General features: G+C 43.3%; 1 protein-coding gene across 2 annotated transcripts in view; it reads left to right on the forward strand.

Moving 5' to 3' along the window:
• LOC140462989 (cadherin-4-like) overlaps positions 1-16174 on the forward strand; it is a 656453-nt gene that overhangs the window by 471938 nt on the left and 168341 nt on the right. The gene's annotated exons all lie outside the window — the stretch shown is intronic.

Raw genomic sequence — 16174 nt, forward strand, 5'->3', positions numbered from 1 at the left:
ATAATACAGAAAAGCATGACCTCTGTGGTAGTAATATCAGGATTACTTCCCCTGCCATGTGGTACGGAGGCTCAGAGCGGAGACATAGCACCATTGAACACATGGCTAAAGAGGTGGTGTTGAGGGGAAAGCTTTAGGTATGTGGATCATTGGAATGTCTTCCAGGGAAGGTGAAAGCCGTACAAGATGATGGGTTGCACCTAAACTGGAGGGGCACCAATTAGGAAAGATACAGGATGTATTCACATTTGGAAGTGAATGGATGTGTTAGTGATAGTTAGCATGGGTTTGTGTCAGAAAAGTCATGTCTCACCAATTTGATTAAGCTTTTTGAGGATGTGACAAGAATGATTGAGGAAAGGGCAACAGATGGTATCTACATGGGCTTTAGTAAAGCATTTCTTCAGTATTTCATGGCAGGTTGGGACAAAAGATAGAATGTGATGGGATCCTGTGTGAGCTGGCCAAATGGATATAAAACTGGCTTAGTCATAGTAGACAGAGTACTATGGAAGGGTACTTTTCAGAATGGAAATTAGGAACTCGGGATGTTCCACAGGGATCAATGCTTTGTTGTTTGTAATATATACAGGTTATCTGGAGGAAAATGTTGGTGGTCTGATTAGAAAGTTTGTGAATAACACCAAAATTGGAAGAGTTGCAGATGGTGAGGAGGATTGTCAAAGGAAGCACAGGATATAGATAAATTGCAGAGTTGGGTAGGGAAATGACAGGTGGTGTTTAATCCAGACAAATGCAAGGTAATGCATTTTGGAAGATCAAATGCAGGTGTAAATTATACGATAAATGGCAGAACCCTTAGGAGCATTGACATACAGGGCGCTCTGGGTCTACAGGTCCACAGGTCCCTGAAAGTGGCAAAACAGATGGATAAAGTAGTCAAGACGGTATACGGCATGCTAACCTTCATTGGCCAAAGCATCGAATATAAAAGTTCGCAAGCTGTGTTCTAGCTGTATAAACTCTACTTAGGCCACACTTACAAAGTTATGAGAGGCATAGATAGGGTGAATAGTCAGAGACTTTTTCCCAGGGTGGAAAGGTCAACTAGAAGAGACCACAGGTTCAAGGTGAAAGAGGGAAAGTTTAGGGGAGAAGTTCTGGGAATGGTGGGTGCCTGGAACACACTGCCAGTGGAAGTAGTGGTAAGCAAGCACATGTACAAAGGGTTAGAAACTGTGTATGGGCAATAAGTAGCGTATCTAAATAAGGACTAGGAATCAGCGCAGGCTTGGTGGGCCAAAGAGCCTGTTCCTGTGCTGCATTGTATTGTATTATAGGAGCCTTGATGATACTTGTAGATGGTACACAGTGCTGCCACAGTACACTGGCAACAGAAGAAATGAATGGGATTTGGATGTATGGGATGTGAACCAAGTGGGCAGCTTTGTTTGGATATTGTCAAACCTGATCATTGTTGGAGCTGCACACATTGAAGAAATTGGACTATTTATGCCACACACCTAACATGTGCCTTGTAGATTGTGGAAAGACTTCAGGAAATCAGGAGGCATGAATCACTTTCTGCAAAATTCCCAGCATCTGACCTGCTTTTGTAACCACAGTTTTCTGGTCAGTGGTAACCCCCACATCCTGGCGGGCTATTAGATAAAAGTAGGGTAATTGAATGTCAAGTGGAGATGGTCAAATTGTCTTTTGTTGGAGCTGGCCTTTCCGGGGAATTTACGTGGTGGGAATACTTAGAGTCATAGACATGTACATGCATGGAAACAGACCCTTCGGTCCAACCCATCCATGCTGACCAGATATCCCAACCCCAATCTAGTCCCACTTGCCAGCACCTGGCCCATATCCCTTCAAAACCTTTCTATTCATATACCCATCAAATGCCTTTTAAATGTTGCAATTGTACCAGCCACCACCACTTCCTCTGGCAGCTCATTCCATACATATACCACCCTCTGTGTGAAAAGTTTGCCCTTTAGATTTGATTAGATTAGATTACTTACAGTGTGGAAACAGGCCCTTCGGCCCAACAAGTCCATACCGCCCCGCCGAAGCGCAACCCACCCATACCCCTATATCTACCCCTTACCGAACACTATGGGCAATTTAGCATGGCCAATTCACCTGACCTGCACATCTTTGGACTGTGGGAGAAAACCGGAGCACCCAGAGGAAACCCATGCAGACATGGGGAGAATGTGCAAACTCCACACAGTCAGTCACCTGAGGTCTCTTTTATATCTTTCCCCTTTCACCCTAAACCTACACCCGCTAGTTCTGGACTCCCCAACCCCAGGGATAAAACTTTGTCTATTTATCCTAATTGTGCCCCTCATAATTTTGTAAACCTCTATAAGGTCACCCCATAGCCTCCGATCCTCCAGGGAAAACAGTCCCAGCATGTCCAGCCTCTCCTTATAGCTAAAACCCTACAACCCTGGCAACATCCTTGCAAATCTTCTGAACTGTTTCAAGTTTCACAACATCTTTCTGATAGGAAGGAGACCAGAATTGCACACAATATTCCAACAGTGGCCTGTACAGCTGCAACATGATCTCCCAAATCCTGCACTCAATACTCTGACCAAACACCACCTTTACTATCCTGCGACTCCATTTTCAAGGAGTTATGAACGTGCACTCCAAGGTCTCTTTGTTCAGCAACACTCTCTAGGACCTTACCATTAAGTGTATAAGTCCTGCTAAGATTTGCTTTCCCAAAATGCAGCACCTCGCATTTATCTGAATTAAACTTCATTTGCCACTTCTCAGTCCATTGGCCCATCTGATCAAGAGCCTGTTGTAATCAGAGGTAACCCTCTTCGCTGTCCACCTCTTCCCACTTTCTGGATTAGTGGTGCTGGAAGAGCACAGCAGTTCAGGCAGCATCCAAGTAGCTTCGAAATCGACGTTTCGGGCAAAAGCCCTTCATCAGGAATGATGAAGGGCTTTTGCCCGAAACGTCGATTTCGAAGCTACTTGGATGCTGCCTGAACTGCTGTGCTCTTCCAGCACCACTAATCCAGAATTTGGTTTCCAGCATCTGCAGTCATTGTTTTTACCTCTTCCCACTTAGCAATCCAAGCCTAAAAATTGTCCAGATTTTACTACATGTGGGCAAAAACTTTCATTTTTTGAAGAATCACTTGCAGAATTAAACAATCATCTCTGAATATCCCAATGTACAATTTTATGATGGAATGAAACCCACCGATCATGCAATTAAAGGTTTTTGAGTCTAGGATACTATCCAAAAGAATCATCCAAATATATCCTTATCAGATGGTTGGACTCCAAAGATCACAGTTAGCTTCTTTTGGGCCAGGAATGACTCCAGCTAGTGGAGAATTTCACCTCTGATTCTCACTGAGTTCATATTTTTCTTTATCTCCTCCATGCCACATACAGACAAATGTTGCTTTGATGTCTAGGGCAGTCGCTGTCACCTCACCTCTAGAATTAACCATGTTTTGTCAAATTTGAGACAAATACTGTAGTGAATGATAGAACTGAGTGTTCTTTGTTGAAGGAAAAGTGAGCATTGGTGATTAAGTGCGAATTGATAGCACTGTCAGTTATCCCTTCCATTATTTGCTGATGATCAAGAATCGGCTGATAGGGCAGTAATTGGCAAGATTATGTTTTGAAGAGTGTGGTGCTGGAAAAGCATAGCCAGTCAGGGCAGCATCTGAGGAACAGGAGAATCGACATTTCATGCATAAGCCCTCCATCAGGAATGAGGCTCATTCCTGATGAGGAGCTTATGCCACTCTTCGATTCTGGTCCCCAGCATCTACAGTCCTCACTTTCTCCAAGCAAAGTTATGTTTGTCATACTGGATTTAGAATTGGCTGGCTGTCAGAAGGCAGAGAGTGGTTGTCGATGGAAAGCATTCTGCCTGGAGAACAGTGTTGAGTGGGGTCCCGCAGGGCTCGGTTCTTGGGCCTCTGCTCTTTGTAGTTTCTATAAAAGACTTGGATGAGGAGATTGAGCGGTGAGTTCATAAATTTGCAGATGACACAAAGGTTGGAGGTGTCGTCGATAGTACAGAGGGCTACTGCAGGCTGCAGCGTGATATAGGTAGGATGCAGAGCTGGGCTTAGAAATGGCAGATGGAGTTCAACCTGGCAAAAAGTTAAGACTAATCTGCAGTGCACACTTTGGAAGGTCGAATTCAAATGCTGAATATAGGATTAAAGACAGGATTCTTGACAGTGTGAAGGAACAGAGGGTGTGCAAGTACATAGATCCCTCAAAGTTGCCACCAAGAGGATAGGGTTGTTAAGAAAGCACATGGTGTTTTGGCTTTCATTAACAGGGGGATCGATCGAGTTTAAGAGCAGCGAGGTTTTGCTGCAGCTCTACAAGTCCCTGGTGAGACCACACTTGGAATATTGTGTCCAGTTCTGGTCACCCAACTATAGGAAAGATACAGAGGCTTTGGAGAGGGTGCAAAGAAGGTTTACCAGGATGCTGCCTGGATTGGAGGGCTTGCCTTATGAAGAAAGGTTGACTAAGCTCAGACTTTTCTCTCTGGAGAGAAGGAGGAAGAGAGGAGACCTGATCGAGGTGTACAAAATAATGAAAGGAATAGTTCGAGGCAATAGCCAGAGACTTTTCCCCAGGGCAGGATTGACTGGTACAAGAAGTCATAGTTTGACAATATTTGGAGGAAGGTATAAAGGATACATCAGAGGTAGGTTCTTTATGCAGAGAGTTGTGAATGCATGGAATGCGTTGCCAGCTGAGGTGGTGGAAGCAGAGTCATTGGGGACATTTAAGTGACTGCTGGACATGCGCATGGATAGCAGTGAGTTGACGGATGCGTAGGTTAAGTTACTATATTTGATATTAGGATTAAATCTCGGCACAACATTATGGGCCTAAGGGCCTGTTTTGTGCTGTACTTTTCTATGGTATACTGTTTATATAATCTACTTGATTAATTTGCCAGTATTTTGGCGATATCAAACTAACCTGGCAAAAGTTAAGACTAATCTGCAGTGCACACTCTCAGCACTGCAGTTGGGATATAGTCAGCATTGTTATTGGTTCCAGTACTGGGACATGTCTTTATATCATGTGGAGTGAATAGAATTGGTTGAAAAATTATTTTATAATGCTGAAGAACTCAATGAGGGTGAGATGCGTCATCCATTTTAAACGATTCTGACTTATCTTGGTCCATTTGTGCTATGCTCCGCCATCAATTAGTTGGTGGGTATATGTAGATCCCCATTCTCTGATTACTTCTTTAATTGCTCATCACCATTTGTGATTGCTTGTAGGAGGACTCCAGAGCTTTGATCTGATATGGTAGGATGGCTTTGCTCTAACTACAACTTAATTCTTCCACTGTAGTTTCACCAACTTGGCACCTGATCATTTTGGTGCTGCTACTAGCATATCTCCTGCAAAGGGGAAGGTGAGGTTTACAGATGCTGGAGATCAGAGTTGAGAGTCTGTTGTACTGGAAAAGCACAGTCAGTCAGGCAACATCTAAGGAGCAGGAAAATGGATGTTTCGGGAAGGAGCCCTTCAATTTACCTTTTCCCTGCCCCTCATGATTTTACAAACCTCTATAAGGTCACCCCTCAGCCTCTGACTCTCCAGGGAAAACAGTCCCAGCCTGGTCAACCTTTCCCAATAGTTCAAATCCTCCAAAGTTAAAAAATGTGGTGCTGGAAAAAGAAGGTTTTTCCAGCACCACATTTTTCAACTCTGGTCTCCAGCATCTGCAGTCCTCACTTTCTCCTCAAATCCTCCAGCCCTGGTAACATCCTTGCTAATTTTTTCTGAACCCTTTCTCAACATCCTTCCAATAGGAAGGCGACCAGAATTGCACGCAATATTCCAAACGTTGCCTAAGCAATGTCCTGTACAGCCACAATATGACCTCCCAACTCCTGTATTCAATTCTCTGACCAATAAAGGAAAGCATACCAAATGCCTTCTTCACTATGCTAGCTACCTGTGACTCCACTTTCAAGGAGCTCTAAACCTGCACTCCAAGGTCTCTTTGTTCAGCAACACTCCCGAGGACCTTACCATTAACTGTATACGTCCTGCTCACATTTATCGGAATTCAACTCCATCTGCCACTCCTCAGCACATTGGCCCATCTGATCAAGATCCAGTTGCAATCTGAGGTAACCTTCTTCACTCTGCACACCTCCAATTTTGGTGTCAACTGCAAACCTATTAACTATGCCTCTAATGCTCACATCGAAATCATTTATATAAATGATGAAAAGAAGTGGACCCAGCACCAATCCTTGTGGCACTCCACTGGTCACAGGCCTCTAGTCTGAAAAACAACCCTCCACCACCACCCTCTGTCTTCTACCTTTGAGCCAGTTCTATATCCAAGTGCCTAGTTCTCCCTGTATTCCATGAGATCCACCTTGCTAACCAGCCCCCCAAGGGGAATCTTATCAAACACCTTATTGAAGTCCATATAGATATACATGTACATCCTGTCCCCCAAGATTCTCAGCAACTACATACCCACCATCAACATCAGGCTCACTGGTCTATAGTTCCCTGGCTTGTCCTTAACACCTTTCTTAAATCATGGTACCATGTTAGCCAACCTCCAGTCTTCCATCACCTCACCTGTGACTATCAATGATACAGATATTTTGGATGTAGGTTGGCTTGCTGAGCTGTACTTTTCATTTCCAGACATTTCATTACCCTACTAGGTAACATCTTCAGTGGGCCTCAGGAATACTGAGAATTCCTGCTTTCTATTTATATGTTTGGGTTTCTTTGAGTTGGTGATGTCATTTCCTGTGGTGATGTTTTTTCCTGTGGTGAAGTCACTTCCTGTTCCTTTTCTCAGGGGGTGGTAGATGGGTTCTAACTTGGTGTGTTTGTTGATACAGTTCTGGTTGGAATGCCATGCTTCTAGAAATTCTTGTGCATGTCTTTGTTTGGCTTGTCCTTGGATGGATTGTTGTCCCAGTCAAAGTAGTGTCCTTCCTCATCTGTATGTGTATTTACTAGTGAGAGAGGCTCATGTCTTTTTGTGGTTCGTTGATGTTCACGTATCCTAGTGCCTAGTTTTGTGCCTGTTTGTCCAATGTAGTGTTTGTTACAGTCCTTGCAAGGTGTTTTGTAAATGACATTAGTTTTGCTCGGTGTCTGTTTAGGGTCTTTCAAGTTCATTAGCTGCTGTTTTAGTGTGTTGGTGGGTTTGTGGGCTACCATGATGCCAAGGGGCCTTACTAGTCTGGCAGTCATTTCTGAGATGTCTTTGATGTCGGGGAGAGTGGTTGGGGTTTCTGGACGTGTTTTGTCTGCTTGTTTGGGTTTGTTGCTGAGAAATCGGTGAACTGTGTTCATTGGGTACCCAACCTTTTTGAATACACGGTATAGGTGATTTTCCTCTGCTCTGCGTAGTTCCTCTGTGCTGCAGTGTGTGGTGGCTCGTTGAAATAATGTTCTAATGCAGCTTTGTATGTGGGTGTTGGCATGATTGCTTCTGTAGTTCAATATTTGGTCCGTATGTGTTGTTTTCCTGTAGACACTAGTTTGAAGTTGCCCATTGGCTGTTTGCTAGGAATGGCAGTTTGTTGTTGTTTTCCTCCTTTTTAGTGAATTTTATGCCGGTAAGGGTATTATTGATGATACAAATCTCTCATCAAGAGGCCCAGCAATCACCTCCCTCGCTTCCCACGGAGGTCTAGGGTGCACCTGATCAGTCCCTGGGGATTTGTCCACTTTTCAAGACATCCAGCACTTCCTCTTTTGTAATATGGACATTTTTGCAAGATGACATGATCTGTTTCCCTATATTCTCTATCTTCCATGTCCTTTTCCACAGTAAACACTGATGCAAAATACTCATTTATTATCTCCCCCATCTCCTGCAGCTCCACACATAGGCTGCCTTGCTGATCTTTGAGGGGCCCTATTCTCTCCCTAGTTACATTAAGGACAAAAAGGTATTTGTAAAAACCCTCTGGATTCTCATTAACCCGATTTGCCAAAGCTATCTCATGTCCCCTTTTGCCCTCCTGATTTCACTTTTACATATATTCCAAGTCCCTTAGAGCGCTGTGCATTGTTCTGTAACTTTAAAGTCCAGCAAATGCCTCACTATTAGCACAAAACCAGGGCACAATCCTGGTTCAATGAGATTTGCAGGAGCTATGTGTTGTGCTGGAAAAGCAGAGCAGATCAGATAGCATCCAAGGAGCAGAAGAGTCGACATTTCGGGCAGGAGCCCTTCATCAGGGAGGTCTTTTCCCTGGATTGGGGGAGTTCAGAACTAGAGAGCATAGGTTTAGGGTGAGAGGGGAAAGATATAAAAGAGACCTAAGGGGCAACTTTTTCACAAAGAGCGTGGTGCATGTGTAGAATGGGCTGCCAGAGGAAGTGGTGGAGACTGGTACAATTGCAACATTTGAAAGGCATTTGGATGGGTATATGAATAGGAAGGGTTTGGAGGGATATGGGCCAGGTGCTGGGAGGTGGGACTAGATTGGGTTGGGATATCTATTCGGCATGGATGAGTTGGACCAAAGAGTCGGTTTCCATGCTGTACATCTCTGACTCTATGACTCTATGAATACCTAAAATTTCTCCAATAGGAAGAATTGAAAATGCCTGATTCCTCAAAAGTTCTTGCAAAAAACGAGCTCTCAGCAGAAGTGAAACATGGTGACTGAGAGAGTCTGCAAGGTGTTGCTGGGATTGGAGGGGTGTTTCCTTTGCTGTTTGCACATGTGGTTTACAGACAGTGGATTTAGATAAGGTAAAAGCAGGTTTTGTTGGAGAGGTTGACTTGATATTGATTTGTTTGGGCAACTGAGGGTCTTATCATGCAATGGAAACAGCCAACACCAAGGGTGGCGGTGGAAGGGGAGGGAGTGGGTGATGAAGGGGCAGCTGTCCGAAAGCTAATGTTTCCAAATAAACCTGTTTTATTATAACCTGGTGTTGTGTGATTTTTAACTTTGTGCACGCCAGTCCATCACCGGCACTTCCAAATCATGACTACTGAAAGCAATGGAAGAAGATTCATGTGGAGCATGAAAAACACCAAGAACCGATACCTGTGTGTGTCTTATAGCTGCTATATATTAAAATAATTATATGCAGTGTATTTACATTGTAAGATGCAGAAGAGAGGAGTTTTGTTTTGGGAGGGGGGAGAGAAAGATCAAAAACTAATTGACTTTTTTTAAAAACCTGTTTCTATTTTGATTGCCTATCATGTCTTTTTGTGCTGTATTTGCAAATCAAGGTATCTGGTCCCAGAATCGTGCAAGTGGAAAGTCAAAGCAAAAAGAGTGAATTAATTCAGTACAAAATCTTTTGAGGGGCTTTTTCTTCTACTTCCAGTTTTGTTCTTTAATTGCTTGTTTTTTTAATTGTAAAGTCAGTTTAGTTTTGAAAGAATATGCTGTTGTTTTGTGTCCAGCTAGTGAATGTTCTGTTTGTAAACCAGCCAGTGTTCTGCCTGTGACTGCAACCCTTTTTTAAGAGATCCAGGTTCCCTTGAACACAATGCCATAAAATTGCAAACACCATCAAATGCTTTAAGCCGTTGCCAAAATGACTTTCTGCTTTAAAATGTCACTTGCTTTATGAGTGAGGGGATAAATTAACCTTTGAATTGGGCATAACTTTACCTTTTATTAATGCTGAACAAAGAGACCGAGGAGTATAGGCGCATAGTTCTTTGAAACTAGAATCACAGGGAGACAGGGTGGTGAAAAAGACACGCATGCCGTCATTGGTCAGAATGTTGACTATAAGAGTTGGGATGTCATGTTGCATTTGTACAGGACATTGATGAGGCTAGTTTTAGAATACTAGTTACCCTTCTATGGGAAGGATATTGTTAAACTTGAGAGGGTGCAGAACAGATTTACAAGAATCTTGCTAGGACTAGAGGGTTTGAGTTATAGGGAAAGGCTGAACAAGCTGGGGCTTTTTTTTCCCTCTGGCATTAGAGGCTGGGGGATGACCTTATGGAGGTTTATAAAATCATGAGAGGCATGGATAGTGTGAAAAGCCAAGGTCATTTTCCTAAACTGGGGGAATCCACAACTAAAGGACATAGTTTAAGGTGAGAGGGGAAAGATTTAAAAAGGGCCTGAGGGGGATCCTTTTCACACACAGGGTGGTGCATGTGTGGAACAAGCTGTCATAAGAGGTGGGTACAATTACAACATTTAAAAGATGTCTGGATGGGTACATGAATAGGAAGATCTTAGAGGGATATCGGTCAAATGCTGGCAAATGTGACCAGGTCAGATTGGAATGTCTGGTTGGCGCAGACAAGTCGTACCGAAGGGTCTGTTTCTGTGCTGTATAACTCAAAGTTTCTGAGGGCTGTGTAAGCCCAAGATCACTGGCAATGTCATTGACTTGGAACGAAAACGCTGTTTGTCTCTCTGCAGATTCTGCCAGGCCTTCTATGTATTTCCACCTTTTTTTCTGTTTTCATTTATAAATGTGTTGGGTACAGAACTCTTTTCTAAGCTATATATTGAAAGATTGTGACAAAGAAATTCAAGATTCCCCTTATTGTACAGAAATTGCAGGCTATTGTGCTTATAAATTGATACTCTCAGCCAGATTGTTAAATTGTTTTAAAATTACTGATAAAGTAGTGAGAGTGACATGGATAGCAATCTTCATCTACCCACCCTCTGATCATGCTGGCACTCTTTGCTCCCTCAATGTAAATCAAATTGGCACCTTTCACCCACTCCCCCTCGTGTTCTGTGTGACTCTGATCCTCAACATCTGCAGGTGTTGCCCCCAATATTGAGCTACAGACCTCCTTTTACTCAAAAGATGACCTGGAATGAGTACGAATCAGCTGATGGATGATATATCCAGCTCTTATTCACAATAATCACAATAAAATCATAAGAACTAGAAGCATTTTTCGACCATTCAGTCCCTTAAGTCTGCTTTGCCATTTGATAAAGTAATGGCTGATCTGATTTTGGCCTTAACTCCATAGTCCTACCTGTTCTCCAGAACACTTAATCCCTTTGTCAATCAAAAACCTTGAATATTTTCAGTGACCCAGCCCCTATTGCTCCCTGCGCAAGAACTTGTAACTCTCAAATTAGGAAGTCGATTCGCTGCTGTTAATCAAATTGCAATTTTTTTTTCCAAAATGCTTCCTGCCTGTCATAACTTTAGGTTTTATTAATAAAGTAAATCTTTGTTTTAATTACAGGCCAAGTAACACAATCCAACAGTAAACTGAGAGAAACAGGTCAAAATGATATAGGATGCCACAAAGAGATCATGTGTCAGAAAAATAGATTAAGGTGAATTTATTGCAAAACTTTAGCTGCAAGTTACTCAGTAAAAATTGGTATAGTTATCAGCTCAAATTCAAACAAATACTACAAGTACAGGCTGATAAAGGATAGTTGCAAAACATGAATGTATGATCAGTCCATCACCATTATAGGCCTCTTACATTTTTTAGAGAGTCTTTCCAAAGTGAAGAGTTCAATGCTTGAAGTCAATATTGAGAGGCTGGTTCCATAGATAGACAATGGAGAATAGGCTCTGGGATGGTTTCTTACTTTGTTTTCCAAATGAATACAAATTGTGGCCTTTGGTAGGCTGCTTCAATCCACTTGCTGGTTTGTCTTGCTTCATCTCACTGTTGAATATGTGCTATCTTTAGTGCCTTTCGCAGTTCCCCTTGGTCTTTTGCTAAAAGTGGTGACTCTTAGCCTGTTATGTAATGAGTCGAAGAGTGCAGTGTTGGCAAAGCACAGCCGGTCAGGCAGCATCCAAGGAGCAGGAGAATCGATGTTTCAGGCATAAGCCCTTCATCAGGAATTAGACTTGTGGGCCAAGGGGACTGAGCAATAAATGAGAGAGGAGTGGGGCTGGGGGGAACGTAGCTGGGAATGCGATAGGTAGATGAAGGTGGGGGGTGAAAGTGATTGGTTGGAGAGGAAGATGGAACAGATAAGTGGGAAGGAAAATGGACGGGTAGGACCGAGCAAGAGGGCAGTGCCAATTTGGAAGTTTGAGCCTAGGATAAGGTGGGGGGAGGGGGAAATGAGGAAACTGATGAAATCCACATTGATTCCGTGTGGTTGGAGGGTCCCAAGGCGGAAGATGAGGCGCTCTTCCTTCAGAAGTCGGATGGTTAGGGTTTGGTGATGGAGGAGGCACAGGACCTGCATGTCCACAGCAGAATGGGAGGGGGAGTTAAAGTGTTCAGCCACAGGGAAGTGGTGTTGGTCAATGCGGGTGTCCCACAGATGATCTCTGAAACAAATCGCAAGTTGGCATCCTGTCTCCCCAATGTAGAGGAGACCAAATCGGGTGCAATGGATGCATGAGATGACATGTGTGGAAGTACAGGTAAATTTCTGTCAGATGTGTGAGGATCCTTTGGGGCCTTGGATGGCCATGAGGGGGAAGGTGTGGGCGCAGGTTTTGCACTTCATGCGCTGGCAGTGGAAGGTGCCAGGAAGGGAGGGTGGGTTGGTGGGGGGCATGGACCTGACAAGGGAGTCACGGAGGGAATGGTCTCTCTGAAATGCAGGTAGGGATGGGGAGGGAAATATTTACCTGGTGGTGGGGTCCATTTGTAGATGGCGGAAATGGTAGAGGATGATGCAATGTATCCGGAGATTGGTGGGATGGAAGGTGAGGACTGAGGGGAGGCGGGTGGAGGGGGAGGTGGTTGGGGTGGGGAGCGGGGGGCGGGGTTGTCTCTCCTTGTTGCAATTGGAGAAGTGGGGTTCAAGGGCAGAAGTGCAGGAAGTGGAGGAGATGTGCTAGAGGGTATCGTCAACCACATTTGAGGGGAAATTGCAGTCATTGAAGAAGGAGGCCATCTGGGATGGTCTGTGGTGGAATTTGTCCTCCTGGAAGCAGATGCGGCAGAGACAGAGGAATTGGAAATAAGGGATAGTATTTTGACAGGAGGCAGGGTGGGAGGCGATGTAGTCTAGATAACTGTGGGAGTCGGTGGGTTTGTACTGGTTGTCTGTGTTGAGTCGGTCACTGGAAATGGTGTTGGAGAGGTCCAGGCTGAGGGAGGAGGTGTCTGAGATTGTCCGGGTGAATTTGAGGTTGGGGTGGAAGGCGTTGATGAAGTTGATGAATTCTTCCACCTCCTCTTGGGAGCACGAGGTTGCACCCATATAATTATTGATCTAGCGAAGAATAAGGTGCGGAATGGTTCCAGTGTAGCTGTGGACAATGGATAGTTCCATGGACCCGATGCAGAGATAACTGGGGCCCATGCGGGTGTCCATGGCTACTCCTTTGGTTTGGAGGAAGTGGGAGGATTGGAAGGAGACATTGTTCAGGGTCAAGTTGTCATGTCATGACCGAAGCAAAAAGGTTGCTAGATAATTTCAGCAGGCAAAAAGGTTGTGTTGAAATTCGCACAGTGTACTTGCAGTCTGGTGTTCTTGCAAAAGAAATTGAATCCTCACACCTTCAGAAAGACCCATTGTGTATTCCAAGGGTTAATTGAATTCTAAATGTCTTCCTTTATGATTGATGCTCAGATAGCAAAGCAGTCTGTCTGATTTTTTACTGCAGTCTTGTGATTTAAGACTATGTGCTCATTTTAAAATACAGATGGAACACCTTTTTTAAAAAATCAAGTTTTCAAATATCGGAGATAACACATTCTGTTCCATATTCTGAAAGATAATTCTAAATACTCCCGTAATGAAATGTATTGAAAACAAAAATTGCTGGAGATCACAGCGGGTCCGGCACCATCCTTGGAAAGAAAGCAAGCCAATATTCCGAGTCTAGATGATCCTTCATCAGACTAGATTTTCAGCACAGGTTCTAGCATCTGCAGTAATTTTTGCCCCTCCATGATGAAATGCACTGTGAACATGTTCAACAATTACTCTTATTTCCAAATAAAATGTCCAGTTCATTTCTGAGGCATTTATTCTGTATAATGCAACTCAGTTTTGATTGTGCATTTGGAGCACAAACAATAGACAATGATCACTTGACTGAATTAATGACCCATTAACGCCTTTGCAACCACTAAACTGGTGATTGTTCATTGAAAGGTTAGTTAAACATCTCATTATTTGGCATCTACCAGAGCTTGGTGATTGTGTGTGTCATACTTCAGGCTACAGCTTCTGTTATTATAATGTTTCAGAGAGTGTACAACATTACTGTTGTAAGTTTCACTGGGCAACAGTGCCAGTAAAGGACATAAAATTGTAGTCCCTCTGTAAGATTCGAGGTTCCACTGAAGAGGTGATTTTATTTCTCCAAATGTGGAAATGCTGCTGTTGAACTGAAGTGGGCAAGATCAGAAGTCACACGACACCAGGTTATAGTCCAACAGGTTTATTTGAAATGCCAAGCGTTTGAATTGCTGCCCTTCATCGGGTAACTTCTGATCATTTCTCCAGAGGCAATAAAACTACTAATGACAATATAAACATAACAACTATGTTTTATATTGCCAATAGTTTCTTTTTCACTCAGCGCCTTCAGTCATTGGGAATAGAATAGAATAAAAATTTATTGTCACGTGTACTTTGACATGAAAAATTCAGTAAAAAGTTTCATAAGTTGCCCCTACACAGCACAGACATCAATGACAGAAGTCAGATGTAATAATAAGAAAAATGTAGAATTAAGTTCGCATAGTTCAGTTAATGGCTTCTGAGCTTGGGGAAGCCAAATAAAGAACAACAGCAAACCCTGAAGATGCAACAGGGACAAGACTGCCATGCTGGGTGGCTGAAATACTAGGCCGGAAGCCTCCACCGAAGAAGACCACCATACCGGCCTGAGACTGTCACTTCTGTTTGGAACTGCCGGCCAGGCCATTGGAATACCTGGAAGCCAAAGATAAAGAGGATCTCCATGCCAGTACAAGACTAATCCACAACATTGGGATACTGTTTTGCCGAGATAGCCACCTCTCCTCCTCCAGGCACCAGGGCCTGGCTGTGGACCTGGATCCTTGGCCTAATCTACAGGTCTGGGCTGGGGAGGTCAGCCTGGGCCCTGCTCCTTGCTCGCTGGGAGACCCTGGGCTCGTCCTGACATTGCTTCTGTTGCCACCAGATGCTGCCTCCTTCACTGACCAGACTTAAAAGAAAACAATGAAAAAAAAAGAGAAAAGGAAAAGTGCTGAAGAGAAATTAATAAAAGAAAGCTGGCAGGATTGGATGAATCTCATCTAGGTTCTCAGCCCACCTACTCTGCCACAGTCTTGGAAAAGACAGTGTATACGTGAATGAGTATACAAACTGCTGCAACAGAAGCGAGCCTGCCAAGTTTGCACCAATGTTACCATTTTGGAGAGTAACTGTTCTCCTGCCATAGCTGCCTTATTGCATTAAAAAAAAGAGAACTGGGAAAATTAGTGATTTATCGAGCTTTAAACAAGCACAGAGGCAAAAAACAGAAGTTGGTGGAGCAACACTGAGGGAGGATTGACAGAAACGATCTATGGAAAGGTGGAAGGCAGGAGAGCTTGACAGTCTTGTTTTATCTGTGTACAAGTGGATGAATTTTTAATATTAAAACTCTCACTTTAAATATTTCCCGATTTTGTCTCTCATGTCTTCCACCTTATCAAAGACTTTTGTTTGATACCCCTTGCATCTCTTTCCTGCTCTTGTGCATTGGGACATCTGTCAGTCTCTACCCTTTCCATTTGTGATGAAGAGACATCATCCTGAAACGTTAACACTTTCTTTCTCCACAGATGCAATGCTAACATTTTACATTTTTAAGATATCTAACTTGCACTGTATTTTTAACAACAAGATGACAACTTACATTTACAAAGTACTTTTCACTGCCATTGAATATCTCAAAGTGCTTATTAAATACTTCAGTCACTGGTGTAATGTAGGAAATTTGGCAACTTAATCATGCTCAGCAACCCCCTCCACAAATAACATTGTGATTATGACTAGACCATCAGTCTTTTAACTGATGAGTAAATATTGGTCAAAGCACTGGGGATTATCCTGCCATGTCCATTTTCTTCCCTTCCATGGACTGTTCTTTGAAATAGTGCGTTGGTTCCTTCTGTATAATATATGATAGATTCCTCAATGTTTAGGATTATGAGGCACAGCCCAGGCACTTCCAACTTGACCATTAAGATTACACTTTTTGCTGGTCTCGCTGATATTATGCAACTGCTTTCAACAGAACTAATGACTTGCTC

The sequence above is a fragment of the Chiloscyllium punctatum genome, chromosome 37 (assembly GCF_047496795.1).
Source record: "Chiloscyllium punctatum isolate Juve2018m chromosome 37, sChiPun1.3, whole genome shotgun sequence".
NCBI lineage: Eukaryota > Metazoa > Chordata > Chondrichthyes > Orectolobiformes > Hemiscylliidae > Chiloscyllium > Chiloscyllium punctatum.